This window comes from Amphiura filiformis, chromosome 4 (assembly GCF_039555335.1).
Source record: "Amphiura filiformis chromosome 4, Afil_fr2py, whole genome shotgun sequence".
Classification (NCBI taxonomy): domain Eukaryota; kingdom Metazoa; phylum Echinodermata; class Ophiuroidea; order Amphilepidida; family Amphiuridae; genus Amphiura; species Amphiura filiformis.
In genome coordinates this window covers 62,423,695-62,443,941 of record NC_092631.1, presented here as the reverse complement: position 1 = coordinate 62,443,941, position 20,247 = coordinate 62,423,695, and positions in this window count along the sequence as shown.

Below are 20,247 nucleotides of genomic sequence, written 5' to 3'. Positions count from 1 at the left end.
TTAGAATCAGTACACAGTAGGCTACACCTACTCTACTTTCATTACCTTTCAATTATCCCATTAAAGCCATAATGAGTGATTTGCTCCACAGCGACGCCCTCAATTTTGTTCAATTTCTACTTTTTGCATGATTGTGATGATGCCCAATAGTGTACTAAAATACTATTTGAGAGACTAAGCCTGAAGGATATGAACCGGTGTCCTTCACCGTAATCATAATGCAGTGCAGTCCACTCAATCAAATAATATTGTCATCAACCTATTTGATCATAGTACATTTGTTATGTGTGTGAGACGAACTGTCGCAGTAGATTGCAATCTTGCTTTTTTGAATGCATTTGAGTAGTCCGCCATAAATACGGTATGATACGTCATAATTATGCACAACCTATAATACTAGTACTTACTATCGCAAAACATTTCGGTGCACACCCAACGTGCATCAACGCATTCGCTGAAATAAACAAAAAAATAATAAGATAAATCCTTTAAAACCTTAACGAACCGGTATGAGTGAAAAAAATGGATTGTTTTTTCTTTACTACTTTTTAATACTTTAATTCACCCCCCCCCCACACACACACACCTCCTATTCCGGAAGGTCTACAAATTTTATATTCTCCCCCATTTTTGGGATTGAGTACTCTACAGTAAGCAAAAGAATTAAGGTACCAGTTATATTCACCCCCAGTATATCCTAAACAAAGACAGATATGACATAATTGGAAATAGCAGCCAATACCCGTATCTTTCACCTCACATATAAGACCTCATTCGTTGAAATCATTGTAGCAATAAAGACACGACTATCCCAAAACCCAAGAAAGATGCAAACTTAAAAGTTGCAGTTTGCTCCATTGCATGCTCTATTGATTTGTACACAAAGCGTTCTCGAGCAAGAGAACTAGCGCCGTGCTTCAATTGATTAGCACGTTAAAATAGCGTCGTGCTTATATTGATGAGAGTACAAATGCTGGTGTGAAACTGTTGTATCCTTTTGGATCCATCCTTTGGTGGTTCCCCGCTGGTCAGTTGGAACAGATTTTTCCTGTTTTTATATTTTGAAATATTTAAACACTATTTTTGGTTTGCTCTTTGATATAACTAGCGGGATGCCCGCGCTTGGCCCTTGAGTAAACGGGGGCGATCACTGGAAACGGGAAGAATCAATGAACAGGTGACCTAATACTATGGCAATTATCAAACCCCCTCCCAAAACACACCACCACACCAAGATAATAGTGAGTTAAGACCAAGAAATAAAAATCAGCTGTCAAAATAAAGGGTTAAATATTGTGTTTATTTATTGATCATTACGCAAAATCAGAATTTATCAAGTATTTAGCATTATGACAATCCCGTTAGTCATTTAAAAACTTTAAAAAAAGTAACTAGCCCCTTTGAATAATAACCATTAATCAAAAACGGGCAACTGTATTACAAATCTGTAAAATGCGTTGGAAGCAGAATTTATATTTGCATATTTCGACACCTAATATATAGCATTAGACTAACTATTGACGTCACAGCGTACATATAAATCAATGTAACCCAAGATTTGAAAGTTGCAGTAAATTGCATTGATTTGGTATTCAGTATAATGGAGGGAATCTATATAATGATAGTGTTTTTGTATTGTATGCAAGTGCAACTATTAAATCTAGACCTCATTACATTAAGAGGTGGGGTATGAACGTTTGGACAGTATTTATTGTGGGACATTAGAGAACATCAGACATGTCGAATTACATTCTGAATACGAAGCATGTCCTTCTGATATCAAATGATTTTGATTGTTTGAAATTCGCAATGTACTATACATTTTATGGCAAATGATTAAAATTGATATTTTTGATATTTAACAGTACTCGAAGTAAACTTTATAAATCTGATGATTTATACTTTAAAGTGTATGTATAGGTGGGATGAAAAGCCGACGATCAATTGACAATTTTGACCTTTCGTATTGAAGATATGGATTTTTTCCCAAAACACCAAAAAATCCATATCTTCAATATGAAAGGTCAAAATTTTCATTTGATCGTCGGCTTTTCCTCCCAGCTACATACACTTTAAGAATATATCATTAGATTTATAAAATTTCCTCCGAGGTTTGTTATATATCAAAAATGTGAAAAATATCAAATTTTCATAATTTGTCATAAAATTTATATTATATCGTGAATTTAAAAAAAAAAGAAAATTATTTGATATCAGAAAGACATTCTTCGTATTCAGAATGCAATTCGATATGCCTGATGTGCTCTCATGTTCCACCAAAAATACTGTCGAAACGCTCAAAATGCTCATTCCAGATCCCTTAAATTGACCGATGTTTTATTGTTTTCTGGGCTATCGTATCAAATGAGGTGTCAAAGTATTTTACAGACTTTGTAATACAATAGCCCCCTTTTGAATAATGGCTAGGTTAGTTACGTTTTTTGAGACTAATATAATATAATATAATATAATATAATATAATATAATATAATATAATATAATATAATATAATATAATATAATTGCCACCTACCAAGTATTGCACACGTCTTTCCGCTGGGATTCTGGCTTATACCATTTACCTCCATGATAACACTCACAATTGGAACGTGGAGTGCATTTTTGTTCCTTGTTCAAGACCTATAGAGAACAGTTTATGATAAGATGTTGGTTTATCTGTCCTTTTTCAAACTTATAATGCAATTAGGGATTCAGTCATGTGTCGCCGTTATGCATTACCGAGTATCAACGATGCGTTCGCGCCGTCTGCGTGCTTTACTTCGCGGGGCAGAGGATGATTTAAGCACTTCCCACCACGCCACTCTGTTGACTTGCGGTTAGCACAGCTGTGTGAGTGAACATGACACGACTGCTCGCACATGGCATTGACGGCCATGGTTAAATTTGAATTTGGACTGATATATTTACAATCGAAAAACGCATTCACAATGCTGGTCGATTTCACATTTTATTTTACCTACAGAAGGTGTGAATTATCCTTCATGCATACATCACTTTAGATCTGAAATCGACCAACTAATAATGACACACGCACAATTCGTAAACAACGTCTTTTGCACAGAATTCAATGGGATTTGAAAAGTAAAGTGGCAGTTGAAACTCTGGTGATAACACGTTTGCAGTGCATGATGGGGCTTCCTTAAATCATCCTCTGTTCGCGGGGCGAGGCAAACAAGTAGGTATGTCCATGACCCGAGCCATGGAGCGAAGTAAACCACGCAGACGCGCCGGACGTGAGTTGTTAAGGCCAAAAAAAAAAGGTTTGTCTCAAAGCTCACGAGAAATTTAAAACAAATGCGAAATGCGATTTTATTTTATTTTTTTTTATTCCCAACTTTTTTCATGGTATTTTGAGATTTTCGCCGATTTTTTTCTCTCTAAAAAAAATAATTTTTTGAAATTAATAAAAATTTCCGCATTTTTTTTTGTCAAATCGTGGGATTTTACAAACGCGCGCGCAAGCTTTGAGACGAACCTTTTTTTTTTTTTGCCTAATCGGTCATGAACAACAGTGAAACATATGATTAATCCCTTTCCAGGCAGAACTTTTAGTCACCACCTTCTACTGTTATGCATAGTCGCGCTAAATCTTGATCGATACATGTTGAAATCAGCCCAATTCAGAGATGCGCCTTTTTGCTAAGAAATTAAATTTCTCGGTCAAATATAAATCAATACTTTTTTGCTTCAGAAATGTCAGTTACAGACATTGTACTTTTGTTAAAATGAGACATGAAATAATTGTGTCTTAGTTTGGATTTCACCTTTTTTCACTTGCGACTGCCAAAATGTCCAACTCGGTACTTCACATCTAATAATTATATGACATACTGCAGTTACTGTCCGTTTTCTATACACAATACACAGTGCTTTTCCCATTGACGCGTGACCTCTACAAATAGCCCTACATTTAAAAGTATTGGGATATGACTAGTTAACGTCGCTGTGTGAAAAATAACCGGCCGATATTACCAGTACTCTTCTAAAGTTCTATCTAGAAAATATAGTTTTTTAACATGTCCTAAATTTGTAGCTAATTTAGATGTTTGGAAATATTCGTACTTTGGTGTTTTAGTTAATGTTATAGGTAATAGTACATTGCCTAGTTAACGTCGCTGTGTGAAAAATAACCGGCCAATATTAAAAGTACTCTTCTAAAATTCTAGACAATATAGTTTTGTAACATGTCCTAAATTTTTAGCTAATTTAGGTGTTTGGAGAGGGTCGCACTTTTGTGTTTTAGGAAGGATATCTTAAACGACAGATAACACCTTATTAAAATATGAAGAAATTATTTCCAAACCGTGTTAAGTCAACAATCATTATGTTGCTCATTTTCAAGAATGTTGGTTTACGAAAAGCAGACCATTGTCTCATTTCGTGAACAAAGGTAAGGTACATATACCATTGTTTCCTTTCGTTTCCTTTATAATAGGTTACCCAACTGAAGCTATAATACCAGCTTTATTGCGATATCGCACATGAAAACGACACTTGTGCACATTCAGAGAAGATCCGATTTAATCAGTTGAGCTGTTTCAATGAGTGTTATCTTGGTTTAATAGCTTTTAATGGGGTTAAGTCCTGCAAAGGTCGAGATGAATTCTACTGTAGACATGACTGCATCATGATGCGATCAAGCGAAATCAGTCGGAACTCGAAAATATTAAATTTTGATTTTCTTAAAGGATAGTAAAAAGCATTTACAAAGCTGCATTGTGCAGAAAAACCTATTGCAATTGAGCAAACACTTACAACGATAAGAGCAATTAAAGAGTTTCCAAAATAACAGGAAACAAAATGTAATATTACCTTTATTTGGCTATATCTCAAAATCAATATTTCCGAGTTGCGACTGATTTTGCCTGATCGCATCACAATTATAACCAGCAGAACTAATCGATAAATTCATCCATCCACGGGTACATTCGCGAGTTGATTTTGACCAAATTTGTAGTCGGAATTGAAAAATGGTGGAATCAAAACCGAAATTCTGACAAAACTATGATATATATATGTGCATTAGAAAGTTGGAAAAATCATTCATTAGCGAATAATATTAATTTTAAAAGCTGAAAGGTAAATAAAAAAAATCTCGCGGGCCGAGTTGAAGCCTATCAAAATCGAAAATCTTACACTAAATGACGAAATTTTACGCTTATTATAACACTAAGATTTGAAAGCAATAGTTTTTCATGACATTTACTTTAAAAAAAATTACTTATTGCTTTTTATTTGGCCGAGAAAGTTAATTGTATGTTGAAAAGGTTCAACTCAAAATTTAGCTCATTTCAACACCAAATTCGATCGTTTGTATTGCCTCACTAAATGACTGAGTAAGCCTTGTACAACAATAGCCATCGGTTGACTGAAGTTCTGCTTGTTTCAACAACGACAGATCGTCTAATTCACGTGATTCTTTCATTCGGAATGTCAGTGTCATTGTCACTCAACTTTACAAATATATCGGTGATTTATCTGTTGATATCAGCAATAAAACTAAAAAATAAAGTGGTAATGATTTAGCTGCTGCCTCCAAGATAAGAGAGTGTTTACGCATTAAGTTCCAGCATGCCATCTTGCGTTTGCGTATACGATAATGACTGTTGATTCATCATTACTTGGCTCCTGTACACAGGTATAGGAAGAGCTGTTGAAAACACGATGAACAATTTTTACAATTCCACCCATCACTTGAAAGTTCTATTTGACCAGTTGTAGTCCTACTATTTTGCCTATTGTATGGCGTAAACAGTGCGCGTAGTACGCGAAGTGCACAATATACACAATCAATGCATGTTTCGTACTTTTCTAACAGTTTTTCTGATTGGCTGCTTTGATATAGGAGTGTATGAAATGAAGTTCAGGGAAACAATCATACCAGCCTACATGGCATAAAATATATGCGCACGGGCCGGAGAGCAGTATATCGAGTACTTTAATGAACTAAATTTGCTCTGCTCGTAATCGGAGGGAATGTTTCTGCTTTTATCACTACACCGAAAAGTAGACCCACATTATAAGTGTTATAGTTGACCTGTCTTGTGCTTATTGTGCTTGTTAAAGTAAAAAGACAACGTATCGGACTTGAATGAATTATTTGTGACGCTTCTGGCAATTAGATATCAAAAGACAATTCTCGAAATAAAATGTATAGGTCTAGATATTAATCCGCGATATTATATGGCCCGCCGATTATAAGCTGATTAAAGTGTAATGATTTGACTGCACAGAATCAATTAAAACTTTACCTGGTCATCTGGACAAAAGCATCCTGCCACGCACTGGTCTGAACATTCTGCTCCTTGCGCTAGTTCGGCACAAGTTAAACCGCACATTCGACCACATTCCATGTACATTTTATCATTGTCACATTGCATGTCTGAAACATAAAATTAAACCAACTAATTAAAAGTACGAAAACAAAATTGGGGTGTTTCTTTTGCTTTATTTCTTCTTTTGCCTGTGTTACTCATTCAGTGGATGCTTTTTAAAAGATACTCTCTGCTTTTAAATGAGGCCCACCAGCAAACACAAAAACGTTTTAAAAACGTTTTAAATAAGTTATATTTTGGCTTTTGGTTTAGGTAAAAACGTTTTAATAACATTAAAATGTCGGGGGTTATAAAACACACTACAACAATATTTTTAAATGTTTTCAAAAAATGTTATTGTAAACTCTTTTTACAAACATTTTTGCCAAATATTGTGTCAATACTGAAATAACATTACGTTAAAACGTTTGAACCCAGCAAACACAGAAATATCCTTAAAATGTGTTTTTCAAAACCTTTTTAAACATTTAAATGTCGGGTTATACAAAGGTAGTGAAAACGTTTTTAAAACGTTATTGAAAATATTTGGGGCAAACATTTTTCGCAAAATATTTTTCAACCCCAAAATAACATTGTGTTTAGAATGTTTTGTATCAAGTTTTCAAGAATGTTTTTGGAATGTTATTAAAAGGTTTTTATACCCTTTATATAACCCGACGTTCAAACGTTTTCTGTAAAACATTTTGTTTGCTGAGCAGTAGACTATCAAAAAAAAAAAAAAAGCTTTTTAAGGTTATGAAAACGTTTTATACTCTTAATATACCCTTTATATAACCCGACATTTAACAACCTTTTATAACCTTTTGAGAATGATGTCGAAAACGTTTTGTGTTTGCTGGGCTGGTGTCACATTAAATTATCACATACATTTGTCCACAGAATCTGATGACAGGGTCTAATAGTACGGGGTAGTAACCTTCATGGTCCGTGTTATGTATATTACCGGCCAAATCGCTTTTCGAAAAAAACCCACTAAAATTGATTTCCTTTGTAGATTTCCGTTGCACAATTATAAAAGTACGAATAAGAAAAACAACAGAACAAATTGTATAAATTTAAAGTTGCGTTTCCTTGCTCTATTTTCAAGTAACAACCAGAAAAGGCCAAAAATATTAATTTTCTCCTTTTGATAACACAACTGTGTAAAATAAACAAAGAGATACATAGAAAAGCATTTTTTAAAAATATTTTTAAATATTTAAATTATTTAGTTGAAATATTAATAGGTTAAGACTTATAAAAGAGCTGAAGGGATCGGATAGTAACGTTTGCACTGTATTTGTTGTGGGAAATGAGAGAACATCAGACACATCAAATAGCATTCTCAACCATGTTAATACGAGGAATGTCCTTCTGATATCATTTGTTTTTTGCAATTCGCATACAAATTGTCCGATCTCGCACTTATCGTTATTGTCGAAGTCCACAAAAATTGAATTTGCTTTTTTTTTGTTAAGTGCTGGGTGGAAAAGTTACATTTGGCATATCATAATATTTCTAAAAATTCTTTTAGGGACCGGTCACAAACACTTGTTAGGGGAGGCCTGATGCAAAAAGGGGGCCTGAAATTTTTTGACCCTCCTGGGGGGGGGGGCTGAAAAAATGACCACAAATTTCCTTGAAAAATTAAGTTTATAATTATGCTTTTCTATGGGGTTGACCAATAATTTTCATGTCAAAAAAAGGGGGGGGGGCCTGAAATTGTTGAGGTCTGTTAAGGGGGACCCCGAATATTTCCCCCCCCCCTTACAAGTGTTTGTGAACGGTCCCTTAATTATAGTAATTAATGCATACGGGCGATATTATCTTGCAAACTGTACTCACGGAAAAAACCTGGCTTCCTCCAATTCAAGATTTTCCCACGAAGAGCACATTCATGACTATATGCAACAAGAGCTTTCTCCTCACAACCCTGTTTATCTTCACAGCAAGAACACACATCGTGTCTGCACATAGTATAAAACCTTTCGACGTCTACGGACTGGTGACATTCTTTGAAAGGGAGTTCTCTCAAGATAGCGCAGGCGATGTTAGCATGCTCTTCGTTTTCGGTAAATACGGCACATGACCCTTGGGTTTGGCCATCAGGAACGCTTTTCCTGCCGGAAATCTCCCAGGAGTTACCAAACTTACTGGCTTGTGCTACCAATTCCTTACCAGGTGTTGTGAAATCGTCAACAGGTATACCGGTATAAAAACCACACATACCTTTCACCTTTAGGATTAACCGGGAAAGATAATGTTAGTTACTCTGCTATAAATCGGTAAACATGAGTGAGTATGTAATCTGAATCTCATAAAAGCCAAACAACAACACTTGTCTGAACATTTCTACACAATGACTATCCATTTTTTAGATAAAGGAAATTTGTTGGTTAACTTGTATCAAAATGTCTTCAGAAGACTACCGCTTTTGAGGTGGTGGGGTTTAGAGAGCTGACGGCGTACCGGTAAAAGGGGGTCTTTTAGAGCTGCGAACAAGTAAAATGGGGACTTTTGGAGCTGCGAACAGTCTATTCTGTGTCCTGCAACAAAACCAATACTAATCATAACTGTCACCTTCACCTGTAAATGCCGACATAATCCAAAAACATAATTCAAATAAAGCATTGATATCACTTTAATTAAAATCCTAAAAATACAACCCACACACACTAATTACAATACCTCTTCTACATTGAAGCTGGCGTTCCCTTTTAAAGGGAAACTTCAGTTGTCTTTTAGGTTTTTTTTATTTAACATTCTATAGCCAAGCTTTTGTATCATTACTTTACAAAATTATGATTCTAATCTATTCCTTACATGGCTGAATGGCTGGATGACAAGTATAATAGAAAAGTACTACATTGTATAAGAATTGGCATAAGAGGCACAGGAAAATTAGAAAGATTCTTAAAGATAGCTTCATTTAGCAGAGGATGAAATAGACTATGTGGTGCATGAGGGCCGCTTAATCGATTATTGTTATTTACCTTTCCGAGCCATGATGGATCCAATGTCACATAAACACGTCCATCCGATCCGAACATGATGGTCAAGTCGAAGTCAGTTTCAACAATCTTGAATGAAGTTGAAATCTGTTTGATTCGGATAGTGTGATCTTCAGACACATATGGCAGAGATATGACATTGCCATTGTTAGTAACCACGCCGCTGTCCCCAGACGTCATTCTGTAATAGTATATTACCAAAGTAGAAGTTAAATGGTATACATGAAGTTGAAAAGATAAGATCTGTGGCTGAAGGGGTGAAAAGTTTCAACAAAATGGCAAAATTGCCCAATTACTTAGCCACCCACCAAATGTACGAGAAGCGCGAGGCAAACTTGTGAACAATCATAGCACCTAGTTGTTAATAATTAATGCAATTGCTTACTAGAAGAAATTACAGTGAACCATACTGATGATACGTCGTCACAAGTTCCTTTACCCTCACCCACCCACAATACCACTTATGATTCAGAAAAATGGACAAGGGTTGTATAATGGCGAAATATCGTAATTATTGTGGTAACTTACTCATATATTGCTTTATTGTCGATTTGAAAGCTAACGGCAACTTCACAATCGTCTTCACAATCGGAAAATCCGACGCATTTAGTTTTATCGAGCCATATTGTAAAGGGGACGCTATCGTCGTCGTGGTTTTTTTGTTTTTGGCTTCTAGCAAGCACATAAACAGAGTCTCCCGGGTACATGAACGTTGTTTGGTCAAACGTTTGAAAATGCATGCCTGGCAAAAATGCACATTTCGACGGGCATATGTTTTCGGAGCAGTCCCATGTACCGCCTTCGCACTCGCTGTGAAAGTAATAAAAATAATAGCATAAAATACAAGCATGACTTATTTTCTAAAATTATGTAGAAGTTGAAGAATAGTTACCTAGCTGGGGGGTTACAACCCCCCGAGCTAGGTACTGTTTTTCTATCCGATTCCTCTTCTTTCTTCTTTCTGGCAACAAACTTCAAATGCTTCTCTTCCTACATGTTACACTCTACAATTACGTAACTTCCACATATGTATCCGTAATATATAGCGCCCATAGGGTCTAAACATAATTGGGGTCAAAGGTCATTAAGGGGGCATTTCTGGTATTTAAGCAAAAACCTTCAAAATGCTTCTTCTGCCACATATAGCACAACGTAGTCATTTGCATCGGCGAAACCACACTACTATAACTTGTAGACAGAGTTGGGGTCAAAGATCATTAAGGGGGTAAAATCTTACAATTGCATTATCTGGACATCTGTAAGGGGTATGGGGCTCAAACTCGGTGACAAAAAATCTCGTGACCAGGGGAACATTTTGCAGGGGTCAGGTCAATAGTCATACAGAGGTCAAATTTAATGAGGTCAGAGGTCAAATAGAAATGCATTTCCTGGATAACTGTAAGGGGTACGGGGCTCAAACTTGGTGACAACAAACGTAATGATCAGGGGAATACTTTGGAACACTTTGCAGGGGTCAGTCATAGGTTAACTGGGATCAAATCTTATAATTTCATTTTCTGGATATCTGTAAGGGGTATGGGGCTCAAACTCAGTGACAACAAATCTCATGACCAAGGGAACGTTTTACCGGGGTCAGGTCAAAGGTCATGCAGAGGTCAAATTTTCGAAATGCATTTCTGTACATCTGTAAGGGGTACGGAGCTCAAACTCCGTGACAACAAACTTAATGGTCAGGGGAACATTTTTGAACACTGTGTAGGGGCAGGTCAAATGTTATCACGGGTCAAATCTTAGAATTTTATTTCTGGACATCTGTAAGAGGTACGGGACTCAAACTTGTTGATATCAAACCTCAAGACCAGTTAGGAACATCATGCATGGGGCAGGTCAAAGATCATCTGAGGTCAAATCTTAGAATTGTATTATCTGGACATTTCTAACTCCTATGGGGCTTAAACTCGGTTTTTAAGTTTTTTGTGGACTATTTAAGGTGCTATATATAGGACAACTAAAGAACGCTTTTCAAGAGTGTGTTAGAGAAATTATTGTTAATTATTGCTAGCGATAGCGAACATTTAAAACTACGTGAGGATAATGGGGTTGTTTATGATAACCTCAGCATATTTTGTAATAAAAATCGTTAATATCGTCACCTAAAACAATATGTGCCATATGCGGCTACAAAACATAATCAATGGGTCGATTTGTTATTGTATTATAATATCATAGGTGTTAATCTGTGATGAGAAAACAATTAAACAGCGGAAATACAGAAAAATGCATTTTGAGTCTGTACGCAAAATATTGACTGAATAATTGATTCAAAAATTCTACATGAGAGTCGTTTAAAAAACGTTTTTGTTAAGCAGGTTGCACTCATCACCTGTGTATGTCTGCAAATCATAGATTGAATACAATACTGGTCTTTTCAAAGTTTTCAAAGATACTAATCTTACAGGTGCAAGTAATCAGCATGATATGGTTAAATGCAGAGGCACCGCGTGAACGTATCAGTGCAGCGCGGTATATTCAAAAATTGTTTTCAACCTCGGTATTGCTATGGTAGTTAATCCGATTATTACGTAACTTTGCCAGTGTATACTTTCTGTCGTTTTATCTTTTCAGTTTCGGTTTCGGTTTCAGTTTTCGGTTTCGGTTTCAGTTTTCGGTTTCGGATCTCATTGTTATTTTGAAGTGTTAGCATGGTACGTGTGAACAATCCTTTTATTCTAGTCTTTTGCTGCCTACAGAAAAGTTGAACGAAGATACCTTTCGGTTTCGCGAGTTATGTTAATTTCTGAGGCATGGGTCCTTTTTTAAATGTCACATTAATATAGACCAGAATGACAATGGCCTAACCTGTTTAGTTAAGGTTATTAATTATTTTAAACTGGTTTGATTTGGTAGTTCACAGCATCTTACGAATGGTAGTGAGCTTTGGCAAAAACTGCATTGCTCAATTCATAGCGAGCGTGTAGAAGAATTAAAATATCACAGTATACTTTTATAGGTGCTGCGGTTCTTGAGTTACGTTGTAAAGAGGGCTAAAACAACAACACTTTTGTAAAACGTACATAACTCATGAACAACAATAAATTAAGCAAGCTTGCAAAGTATACGATTTGTAGAATGAACTTTTGCAAAACATCAAGGTGTTAATTTTCAATAATATATTGATCTAGATAATGAAAATCGATTTTTAGGTTGCTTCGACCAACAATACCTCGTCTACCTTAAATGATAGACATAAGTAAGATTGCCCACTTGAAACCCCAGTAATGCATATAATTGACTTATCCAACATTTACTGACAGACATAAGTGTGATTGACCTATTGAAATGAGAAGCATGATGCCCCAAACGTAACAATCAAGTCAAATTACACACCATCTCACTTAATCCTTTGCGTTTTCGTTTCTGAACAATAGAGCTCCCGAAACAGAAAAGATAAAACGACAGTAAGGCTCAGCAGTAGTACTGGGCTATGTACACTTAAACAACATTTCTCAATTCGCCGTAGAAGGAAGTGAAGTAATCGTTCACTCGGTATACATTGAACCATGTCATAGAACAGGGATAAAGATCTGTATCGTAATTCTATAGAATATGCATATTATGCTGTTCACTCGTACCTGTTAGAGTGCAATCTGCTTGTTGTGCAGGGCGATCTTTTCAAAAATTGTATTCATCTATTACCATGGTAGTTAATCCGATTATTACATCACTTATAGAGTGAGTGCATCGACGATGTCTTTGTTACTTACCATTCGTTACAGTCAACTTGAACAACTCTACCCGCTCCGTATGATACACCACCTCTTTCACAGGGGCAATCGTCAAGAGAAACACACGATTTGCTCGAGCTATCCCAGACGGCGGCTATATGTAACACCATGTAAATAAAAAAATGGTTATTGCATAAAACGCAATATTCTTGCTAAAGAATTTTAATGAAAAGTACCCATTTTGGTATATAATTATTTCATTTTCCTAAAAATTACTACACCTATTATTTTCGATTAAAAATATAATTTTGCTTTGCCAACTGAAACATAGCTAAATCCTAATCCTTTAGTTAGTTCTAACTGACAAATTTAAATATGTTTGAGGAATTTGAGGAAAATTGGGAAAAACATGCACTTTTGCCTATTTTCTTACAATGGTAGTCACGAAATTCTAAGATTTGGTACAAGTCTAAGCATTCAAATTCTTGAGTTATGAAATAGCTCACAATTTTAACAATTTATGTTATTTTTAATTATTGGTTATGAATAAGATTAGAAAATATGTTTTCCAAAATAGGAATGCATAACTTGAAATAAGTCTTTGTATAAGTATGTTATATGAGCGTACGAAAAACACCCTAACATACATGTTTTTGGCCCTTATTTCCAATTACTGGATACAAATTTTAAAAAATGACTTTCATTGTCAGTTAGATAAACCCAAAATAAAAATTGTATTAAAAAAAAAATTGAACAACACTTAAGGTTTTAAGCTAATCGTAGATCCATCTTTTCTGCTCATTGTAGCATAACATTTTTTACCCCAGCTCCTTACCCGGATGCTGGACTGATTATAAATATGACCACAGTAAAATCCTCAATTTTCATTTACCTCTTGTGAAATTGTTGAAAAGATGGTACTTATGTTAAAATAGTCATTTCCTATCAAAATTATTCAAAGATTTTTTTTGGCAGATGATAAATTTTGCCTAATACTTTTGTATATGGCCAGAGTCCTAATTTTGCGAGGGACCGCTCAAACGTGCTTCAAACTAATGGCTCGGTAGGACGAGAAAGCCCAGCTTTATGTTCAAACAGAAATGTAAGCACCTTATACAATATTACTAACAGTATATAGGGCGTACCATTTGATGGGGTGCATAGGGCTGGCGGAATTATTTTCAATTGTATTATATACCTTCCTACAGCATGTTGCAGGATTTGTTTTTACTCATCAGTGGGGCAATTTGTTTTCCGACTATAGTGGACGAAGTTTTGTTTTTCAAACAACTCCCATCTGGAAATCAAATGGTGACACCCCTTAGAAAAATTACGTTATAAGATTAAGACGTATATTCATACATACGTTCTGGACAAAAGCATCCGTCTATGCAGTATTTGTTGCATTGTGGTTCAGATTTGCCATTCTTGCATGTCTTTGGACACGGAGATCCACATTCTGTAAAGCGCATGTTATTCTCGCACGATATTTCTGCAAAGAGGTGATAAATATGAAAATACACATACTTGTTATTAGTGCATGCGTACGTGACTTATGGTCTTCCAATAAAACCTTAAGACATTGTAATTATTAGATTTTATCAAGAGAAATTAGACAAATTCTCCCCGTCAGTCATTAAAACTTCAATCAAAACTACTGCTTCATTATATATTATACATTGAATGTTGACTGATGGTGAGAAAAACGAGTGAAATTTCTTTCGAATTACTCGGGGTTATACGGACATATGCCCGTCCCTTGTAGAATTCACCACTTTAATAACATAAATAATATCTATTTAGGCTCTGTAATTATAAGAAGACAATTATTGCAATAGCCATTATGTTATCTTTACGGTGCAAAATCTTGTTTTGCCTATGTTTTATGACACATAATCGTCAAAAAATAGCTTCTGCAAAAGTGAAAACCCCATACCAGAAGACGTGATAAATAAATAAAGTAATTAACAAAGGCACATCAAAATACTATTAAGATTGATAAAAATTGGGTGTTTTTTTTTAGAATGACAAAATTAATGTTTAATATAGTGGAATATGAAAATACATACTACACTGCAAAATTTCGCTTCTCCATTTCAGCTTTACTCCTGATTTAGCGCATGCTCGGGAGTATTGAGCAAAAGCTGCGCACGGGTCGCAGTTCACGCCGCCATCCAATCTGCATTTCATTTGTGAACTGACACATGCTTTGAAATAAGTCGATGAGTCGACTTCGTCATGACATTCTTTGAAGACTCCGTTCTGTATTGGACTGCACGTCTGCTCAATCCTCTCAAGGTCTTCGGTTTTGAAATGCTTTTGAAGAGGAAACTCGTCTTCATCAAATGGCTCGCATTTGCGATCAGTGGAAGCCATGCTGTTACCGAATGACACTACGTTCTGGTCAGTCCTCTCTCCGCACAAGCCCGATAAATGGTCATTCTTATGGGGCGCAGGAATGATTACAAACACACTTGTCGACTGGTCAAACTTAACTTTAAGTCCTGTGATAATTCAAGCAAATAAAAATATACCATATTGAATATCCTTGTTAAAAAGCAGTTACCATGGTAATCGAGTATGTATCTACTGTAACAAAAACAATTATACAATAATTGCTATGTTGCTTTTTTTCGAAAAAACAAATTAAAAGAGTTATGGCAACAATGTCATATAGAGTGTAATTAGCAATATTTTGGCTTACAGAAAAATATTACCTGGTAAATCGTCGAGTTTAGCCACTTTTGACATGTTCACGCATGACATGTTCGAGCATGTCAAGCTTACATAGCGTAAAATAGGTTTCACAGATTATGCAAATGTATTTTTGCGGAAATAAATGAAAGAGATCATGGCGTAAACGTAGCGGAATCAGTACTATCTTAGCTAACAAAAAATCTTAGTTTCCTTTCTAGTTCAGGGTCAAAGGCTATGAAAATGAAAGTAAATTTTTTCTTTCACATAATTGACATTAGTAATGAATAATATGACATTTATTTGAAATTTATAAATTCAAAATACCACTTCAAGTGCCCCATTGTTTAAAATTATCCATCTTAAGGGCTTGGATAGCGACGTTTTCACGTGTTTTTTTGTGGTACCTGAGAGCACATCAGACATATCGAATTGCATTTTTAAAACGAGGAATGTCCTTCTGATATCAAATAATTTTGATTTGTTTCTACTCACCATTTAGACCATTGAAGACAGTGTACATTCCCATGGATTTGACTGTGAAGTCTGGGTCTTCAAAAGGTATGGGTACCGATACGTGATCTTTGTCTTTGTCTTTGTCTTTGTTAACTAGGACCACACCATCGGGAAGAAGCTTAACCGAATAGTCAGAAGATCTGTAATATATTTACAACATAATTATGTTAAGCAGGGTTGTCAACTCTCATGCATTCGACCTGAGTCTCACGTATTTTCAGCAATTTAGGCAAGTTCGAGAACACAATTTCTCGAGCGCCCTGGCGACACAAATTAGGGGTCATCACATTAGCATTTTTTAGTCGGTCAACAATATTTCTCACCCGGTACGGTACTGTCCGACAATTTGCCGGAGAAGTAGCAATGCAATAGTTTCAATTAATTACCATAGCGATAGGTGAAAATAAATTTGTTATGTATTTCCCTGAACCATAAATAGGCCGCACGCCGCGCCCGGAAACCGATGGAGTTAAATTAAAAAGGACCCCAACAGTTCCGTTCCATACACAAAAGAACAAGTACATTAGGATCTTTTCAGTGCAATTTATTTCAGTTCATATTTCATACACTACATGACAATGGTGCAAACCAAGTCAAAGTTGTCATATTTGGCAGATGAAATGAAATTAATCTAGACTATGGAGGCATTTCAACAGCCCCCCCCCCCATTTTAGTGGGAAGAGGGCATTGCAATTTGCACAGAGTGTCAGGTTCAGATTTTACTGAGACCTTTTCAAAACTTACACTATCGTGATCCTCTGGCAATAGCTAGGGCTTCTGCGAAGGTATACCTTTACCTATCTATGATTTACGGTTATGGACAAAAGGGTAATATTGTGACGACATAAGTCCAATCTTGCTCCCGCTGGGGGCAAAAATGAAATTTGCCCTGATTTTGATGTAATTGTGATCTCAAATTATTTGTCTTGTTACACGTAAATCTGAAAGAAAAAGTTAACTATCTTGGGTTCTTTCTTATCCACGTAACGCAACATTTGTTAAGGTCAAATTGATTCAACAGAACTCAATGCGACTCAATGGGTATTGTCGATTTTGATGTGTTACCGAGGCAACGATACACCCTGGTGCAAACTGTAATTTTTCTTATTTATCATAGAAAGATAAAATAATTTGGGACCATTTTCAACAACATTGAGGCCTTTCTCATTGGAGCCAAAATTTGACATACATATGACGTCACAATAATACCTTTTTGCGCTTACCTCCATAACCGTACATCGTAGATAGGTCAATTATATTTTCTTGGAATCCTTATACTTAGAGGAACACATTGCTTGTGTATTTAACCAAGTCTGAGCAACTTTGAACTTGACCTCCGTATAAAATTCAACGACTTTTTCCCAACAAATAAGGGTGCTGTTGAAATACCTCCATAGCTTATAATGATAATGACAGCGTTATATATAAGTACTGTATCTCTACCAATTTCTATCAACACTTGGGGGTGGATCCCTGTTTGTTTATATTTTCATATGTTTTTAAGTTTACTTAAAACCGGGGCTGCTGGGCGATACTAATTTAATGTAACATTAAATGAATGCGGTATAATTAAAAGAAAAGGCGTTTCTAGTACAATGCGGCGTCATAATCTAGCTGAGGACCTGCAATCCAGGAAAAAAATAGTTGGCACACTTGCACTCAACAATGGAAATGCGTGCCCTATCAAAATTGGAGATATACTAAAAGACAGGCAAAGGGTGCCAACCTTTTTTTCCTGGATTGTAGCTTGAGTCCCATGGCCAGCAAGAATTGCATGACATACACACAATGCACAGGTCAATCTGCCATGCAAATTAGCCAGTGTCACCCCCAGCGGCGTAGCTTGGATTTTTTCCAGGGGGGGGGGGGGGGCAAGCCTGTATGGGGGGGGGCCCAAATCCCCCAAATTTCCCTGCACTGAGGGGGGGGGAGAGGGGGCGGGGCCCAAATAGACATTTTTTGCCAGGCTTATTGATAATAATCGTAAAATATTGCATATCGTATGGCTTCCCCATCTCTCTGCCCTCCTCTCCCTCTCTCTCTCTTTTTCCTCTTTCTCCTCCTTTTCCTCTTTTTTCCTTGCACTAGGGGCGGGGGCCCAAATAGGCAATTTTTGTCAGGGGCAATTGCCCCCCCCAGCCCCCCCGGCAGCTACGCCACTGGTCACCCCGTAGTTTACGCCAGAAATAATTATATTCTGAACATTCGCCACAAAAAGGGTGAATTTTCAAAATAACTTTGTAGTGAACATGGTCAGTGATTTTACAGATTTTCAAAACAGACCATTTGTCACATTTGGAATATTCACCATCTTGACAAAATAATCTGTAATTGTAAGTCCAACATTAAAGATCTTAAATTCTTAAGAAGCTACGAACAATACAACAATCAGTATACTTAACCGTGCAAATTATTCTGGACTCCCTGTTTTTACCAATATTAATTTGCACAGCTTGCACTCTTATTTAATAACACGTCATCCGCATAATGATATACTCGTACCGGGTATCCCCCAAAAGGTTACATGTAGATGTTTGAAAATAATCTAAAATATGTTAACAAAATAATATAAATTTACTTTTCATGACATAATCTATGTACCCTCTACAAGTACCCCTGCGAATGTCAAGTTCACAACTTGCGTATTTAGCCCACATTCCACGCATTCCTGAGCAAGCTGTTTACGTGACATAATGCAACACGAGGTTCATTACCACCGTCACAGCCACCGTGCTTTTGGCGGGGCATTTGAGTAGGCTGGCTGATGCAGTATTTTATTCTGATGAACAGAGTTCAGTTTTATTTCAAGAGTTCAGTCCGAAATGTACAACATTCTTACAGCATATAACACAGGAGCGATTTCAACCCAACAAAACCTAAATGCAGAAGATTGTTATTAATTTCAATTATGTTGATGACAGTAAATACAGCATGCAGAAATGCCTTCACCAAAAACGTGTTTTCCTCTAATGACCATCTTCCTTTATTTGTTACCAACAAATGTCTAGAAGCTCTAAAACTGTTCTATTTTCAGTGTGCAATATTTATTTTTTCAATTTGTTTCTTTTCAAGTTGAACCATAAAAAAATAAGAGAAAAATTAAAAGTAATAAAGAAACAATATGCAAACAAAGGTGTACTTGTGTTCAACTTTCGCTGTGCGATATTTTGATGGTTAGCCACTCTTGACACCCCTGTCATCTTGCGCTCATAGGTTAAGTTGGTTTTAAGATGTGGAATTGAAACTTAGCAAACAGTAACAACAAGGATGAATAAATAATATCGAAAAAAAAATGATATTGTTATATTGAGTCATCACAAAATGCGATTCATTTTCAACATGTAACCTTTTTATGGGACACCTTGTATTTTGCAATGACAGTACTCTTGATTGTCTGACTTGACTGCAACAATATCTCAAGAACATGGGATGCATTGTAACATTTTAAACATTTACAAAATCTTAATCGTTGCCTTCTTTTGACCGCTTGTTTCTCAGCTACGCCCAACAAACGCTGTTGATCTTAATTCAGTATGAGCCATTTAAAACACTTTTACAGCATCTTAAAGAGTTTGCAATAGCAACATACAATTAAAATATGTAAAGGTAATGAATCTAATGTTATTCTTATAAACCGATTAAATTAGAGGTTAATAACTGCGCATCGGTTATTTGGAGGGCATTGTGAAAAATCTAAACATTTTGCCTTTGGAACCGAGGAATATCCCGAGGGGCGTAGCCCCGAGGGATATTCGAGGTCCAAAGCAAAATGTTTAGATTTTCACAATATATTACCGATGCAAAGTTATTAACCTCATTCATAACCGTCACTTTAATCTCTTCACCTTACAAAATAACACAAAATTTTGCTCAAATGTTTATAAAAATAGATGATTTTTACATCTTCCCTTGCCAAAAATCGATCAGGCTAAAACAGAACGACCAATAACAAAAGTGCGTATCACAATCTGTGCAAATATGGTAGCGCGCAATCCAAATACGGCAG